Source organism: Poromitra crassiceps, assembly GCF_964638095.1.
Source record: "Poromitra crassiceps genome assembly, chromosome: 15".
NCBI classification, from domain to species: domain Eukaryota; kingdom Metazoa; phylum Chordata; class Actinopteri; order Beryciformes; family Melamphaidae; genus Poromitra; species Poromitra crassiceps.
The window spans coordinates 25,632,168-25,637,870 of record NC_139634.1 but is presented as its reverse complement, the minus strand read 5'-3'; the positions used below and the strand labels follow the sequence as shown (position 1 = coordinate 25,637,870).

The 5,703-nt window shown below is 46.7% G+C and overlaps 1 pseudogene across 1 annotated transcript; it reads right to left on the bottom strand.

The window, feature by feature from the left end:
* Positions 1-1,675: 1,675 nt before the first annotated feature.
* Positions 1,676-5,191, bottom strand: LOC310790141 (unconventional myosin-Va pseudogene; annotated as a pseudogene). Its single transcript has one exon. The product of its transcript is annotated as an unconventional myosin-Va pseudogene (transcript).
* Positions 5,192-5,703: the final 512 nt, after the last annotated feature.

Below are 5,703 nucleotides of genomic sequence, written 5' to 3'. Positions count from 1 at the left end.
TTCTAAACATGGCCACCAGGCATACAGCGCATGCGCTGAAGCGCTGTGTGCAGGCAAGCAAGGAAGTAACTAGGTGTGGGGGTTTACTATGAAAATGACGTTTCACGTAACTATGGATTATTATTTCATCACGTGGTGAGTACTCGAATCACAACATTTATATAGAGCTTTTTGGTGCTGTTAGGAATGTGTGTTTTTGGTGACTTTGAACGGCTGTACCAATACTAACTGGACAAGTGTAGCTCACTGTACTGTATGGAGAGTGATGGTAAAGGTATTATGTATCTTGGTTATGTGTGGGCGATTATAGCAAATGGACGAAACTCCCAAAAAGTTGGCGTATCACTTTAAATACTGTATGCTGCCACTAGGTGCCCTGTAACAACAGGTGATGAGTGATGAGTATAGAATGGCCTGCATTTATATAGCGCTTTTATCCAAAGCGCTTTACAGTCAGTAGGTACATTCACCCATTCACACACCGATGGCGGCAGGCAGCAATTTGGGGTTCAGTGTCTTGACCAAGGACACTTCGACATGCAGACTGGAGGAGCCGGGAATCGAACCACCGACCTCTTTTATCCAAAGCGATTGGACGACCCGCTCTACCTCCTGAGCTACAGCCGCTACAGCAGTATAGGTTTTAAGTGTGGGAGTTGCACCTGAAGCCATATTGCTTCAATGTCATTTACCATCAAATCCTGCCTCTGTTTCACAGGCAAATGTTCACGTATAAAAATCGCCACACCACCACCAAACCTATTTCTATCATATCTGTATATAGAAAAGCCATCAATATCGACCTCTGAATTTTCAATTGAACTGTCTAGATGAGTTTCAGAAACTGCAAGAATATCAACTTTGTTTGATTGCAAAAATAGAGAGTGGTCCTGAGTTTTGTTCCTCAGGCTGCATATATTAATGTGAGCAACGACTAAGCCTTTAGGTAGGTTATCGATAGTATTAGACATGGATTAACAACGGTTAATATAATATATAATAGTAAATTGTAGTAATAGTAAATAACAGTATAATAGTAAAGTTATAGTATATTATTATTATTACTATAATCATTATCATTATATAACCAAGGTAAACGCTGTGAATGAGTATGTCAGTATGTCAGGGTTGTTGTATTGCCATTTGCACACTGCTACTTCACAACTTGCCCTGACTGCTCCTTCTACTGACAAGTGGTGCTATTTTATTTATTCTATTCTATTTCTATTCCGTTGTCTTTCACGGTTTGCCTTATTTACGTACTTTTATACGTACACGTATTTACTGTTGTGATTATGCACCCACTGTACTTGCACTGACCTGTAAGTACGTAAGAATTTCACATGTGCGTAAATGTCTTGAATCTTGAATCATTGGCCCCATCAGGTCACTAATATACACATCACCAATGGTGTCATAATTCACTAAAGATGTCACAGACAGTGATGAGTTCGTATATCACCAGTGATCTCATGCAGTTCTAGACGGCTCACCTAGGTGATGGTGCTGTCATATATCACCGATGTCAATGTGTCAGTCTTTGATGGTCGGAGGAAACCAGAATACTCAGATGAAATCCATGTGAACACGGAGAGAACATGCAAACTCTACACAGAAAGGACCTGGGATGGAATGGGGTTTGAACCCACAACCTTCTTGCTGTGAGGCAACAGTGCTAACCCCTGTGCCACTGTGCCGTCAGTGTTTTCACGGTCAGTTCTACTCTCTCTTCTTCTTGTTGGCCTTCCTCTCTCTTGTCCCTCTGGCGCTGTAGAGACCGTTTCTTCTGCTCCAGTTCCTTCACTCTCCTCTGGAGCTTGAGAAGGACTGGCATGTCTACTTTGTGCTCGCTCACATTCTCTCTTTGTTTAGAGCTGCACCCTCTCTCGGCATAGCCTGAGATTGATTGAATCTTGATTGAATTCATGCTGCTATTCATCTCCTCCTTCAGATCTCCATGACGCTCCACCAGATGCAGGTATTCACTCAGCAGACTTTGGTAGCGGGAGCGTTCTTCAGTCAAGTCTTTCTCCAGGTGTTTGATGTTCTCTACATTGGTTTTGGACTCTGTTAACTGTTGGACCAGTCTGTTCAGATTATCCTTCCCACTGTTCAACAAGCTGTTCTTCACATTTAGCTCTGCTACCACCTGTTGTGTCTGCTCCTGGGATGCCCTAGCCTGCTCCTCTAGGTCCTGTTTCTCCCTCCGGGTGCTCTCCAGCTCCTGGTGCAGGAAGGAGAGCTGCTCCAGCAGCGATGGCACCCTCTCTGCTTTGCCCTTGGCCTCTCGCTCTGATCCACACAGGTCTTCCATCTCTCTGCCCAGTCTCTCTCTCTCCTCACCCTGGGTCTTCTCCACAAAACTCAGCCTCTCACTAAGCTCTCTGTTTTCCTCATGCTGCTCATTGATCTTCTGCTGCAACTGCAAGATCTCGTTCTCCATACTAACATTGAGCTTCTTGAAGTGCTCCACCGAACGTGCATCCACTTTCAGCTTCTTTAATTCCTTCTTGGCCCTCATGCGACGAATGCAGCTCTGCAGCAGGACGATGGCTTCCAGGGAGTCTCTGTAACGCCTTTTGGCCAACCAGCCTCTTACCCACCGCTGGATGATCACCACCATGTGCTCATACAGCATCTTATAGTACTGCTGTCTGGCCATGTATGCCTTGAAGAAGCACTGGATGACAATGGCTGCAGACCGCAGCTGCTGATAGCGTCTCCTGACCAGACACATACGTACGTTCAGCTGGATGACCACGGCCGCCTTGGTCTGGCACAGAAAATGAGCAAGGCAGCGGGCTTGGTGGCCCCGCACATATCTCTGTATGGTGATGGCCGATTCCCTCATCCTCAGGTACTTCTTGCGGGCGAGCCAGCAGCGGATCATCTTCTGGATGTGAACACAAGCCTTACGCAGGTTGTCAGAGCGCAGCTTCTCCAGGTACGCCACTTGTCCAGCCCTGAAGAAGATCTTGTTTTTGCCAAACTGATATTTTTCCTGGTCCTTTATGAGTTTTTCCATGACATTTTTGCAGGTCTCTTTTCTGTCAGGAAGCACATCCTTGTGCTTCACCAAGACCCAGTAGCGACTAAAGAATTCTTCATATGTCCATCTAGAGGGGAAGCCTGCGGCTGAGATCCGGATAGTTTCAAGGATGCCACAGGCCCGTAGCTGTTGCATTGTCCTCAAAGGGTCCAAGGTGAACGGAGTTTTCAGGTCGTTGGGCTTGATGCAGCGTACATAGTGTTGAGTCGTAGAGTTCAGAGTGTCCATCAGTAGATGAAGAGATTGCCGAAACTGCAGTCCAACAGTCTTTTTGTTCTCCCTATGAACCTGACCAGGCTTCGACTTGACGGAGTGACTGCTATTAGAGCTTGTGGCCTTCTCATCCTCCTGGAACAGCTTCAGCAGCAAGTCAATCTTGCTCATTTTCAGCACATTGATCTGCTCCTCATTGACCGTGTCCTTATTCTTCTCCAAGAAACCCTCACATTGGTACTCCACCTTGTCTGCAAAGTGGTGGATGATGAAAGCTCTGTTGGACAACCTGGGTTTATCAAAGTGAGTGTTGTGCTTCAGTGAGGTGTTGTACAGTTTTTGGGCCCATGTGTCATCAGAGCCTTTGGGCATTTTGCACTCCTCATCCAGAAGGTCCAAGATGCCCAGCTTGGCCTCAATCAGATTGATGCATGGCTGGTTGTCGTAGAAGTCGATCAGTGTCCAGGGGATCTCCTCTCTTATGTACTCATCTTGCTCCAGTTTGAACACATGCAGGTTGAACTGCTGCTGGAGCTTCTCATTGGCGTAATTGATGCAAAACTGCTCAAAACTGTTGATATCAGACGTTTCAAACCCGTAAATGTCGAGCACACCGATGAAGGAGTGCTGCTTAGCTGCAGATTTCAAGGCCTTGTTAATACAACCAACAGTCCAAATGAAGACCTTAGAATAGATGTGCTTGGCTAAGGCATCTCGGCCATTGACAGCGTTCAATTTTGAGACAGACTTAACATAGGTTTCTTTGGCCGTCTCGAGCTTCCTGTGGCATAACCAGTGGGCCATTTCCTCATATGGCACTTCCATCAACTCACAGAACACCATCAGGTGGCTGTTGTCTGGCAAGATGCTGCTTAATATGTCTGTTGATTCTTCAGCTTCAGCTTCTTTCACCTCCACATTGCTAAGATGAAGAATAGCTGCTAGAATTTGGAAAAGCGCCATTTGATCACTTTCACCGATTCCTAATAATGACAAAGCCCTCCTGGTGTCACACATCTCTTTGGCGTCTTCCACTACATCGACGACAGAGCTCTGACCTTGGTTAGTATAGTGGAAGTCATTAGCGCAACCTAACTTGAAGGCTTTGAACTCTGGTAAATGTGAAGAGGCACATAACTGGTAGAATATATGATAGTTCCTTTCTCCATGAGCCTGAAAAACAACTCTCGATTTTTCCAGTAGGTAGGTTCTCATGTTACCCCCGATTATATGATGCTTCTGGTCAAAACCAATCTCAATGTACTTCCCAAAGCGGCTGCTGTTGTCATTCCTTGTCGTCTTGGCATTTCCCAGAGCCTCCATGATGGGGCTGGAGGCCAGCACCCTCTGCTCCAAATGTGCATCACCAGACGAGCTGCTGACTGTAGCAAAGTAACGCATGACGTACTTCGCAGACATCGTTTTGCCGGCTCCCGACTCGCCACTCACTATGATAGACTGGTTTCTTTCATCGCTGGCCATCTGTTTGAATGCTTCCTCTGCTACAGCAAATATATGGGGGTCCATGTTGCCCATGTCCTGTCCACTATAGGCAGTGATAATGTCGGCTTCATAGATAGGCAGGCTCTCATAAGGATTGATGGCAACCAGGACAATGCCACAATATGTGTAAATTAACTTGGAGTTAATAAAGCGTACTTTGAGGGTGTGTAGCACTGCCGGCTCATGCAGGTAACTGAGAGCGGTGAGGTCAATTTCTCCCACCAAGATGTTGGGATTTCTTAGCGGTGGCAGACCAGTGGTTAGGGGATCGACTTTGTGTTCCACGTCCGTGCCATCCTCCAGCCGCAGAGACAGCACTCGGTCCCCAGGAGTGAAGTCCTTGGTAAGTTCTGCTGACTTCCACACTTCAGCTGCATTTGGGAGCCATACACGGGCATACTTGGAGTACACTTCACTGGCTGCCATGTCATTGTCCTCTGCCCACTGGGAACAAGAGGAAACATTTAATTGAGTCACACAAACTCGTATATACACACTCCAGCAATTGTGATGTCACCAGTGATGTCACTCACGCAATGGTCATGTCATCGGTGATGATGGAATCAGTGAGGTCACTCAAGCAATTGTGATGTCATCTGTGATGATGTCATCAGTAATGATGTAATCACTGATGATGTCATCAATGATGTCACTGGACCAATTGTGATGTCATTGGTGATGTCATTTGTGTTGATGTCAACAGTGAGTGATGTCACCAGTGATGTCACTTGAGCAATTGTGATGTCAGGGGCATGGTGGCGCAGTGGTAAGCGATGTCGCCTCACAGCTAGAAGGTCCTGGGTTCGATTCCCACCTGGGACGCTGTGAGTGATGAAGGAGTGCGTGCCCGTCCGCATGTCCTCGAGTGCCCACCGCCCGGGTGGGGTCATCAAAAGGGCCTTTCTGTGTGGAGTTTGCATGTTCTCCCCGTGCCCCCT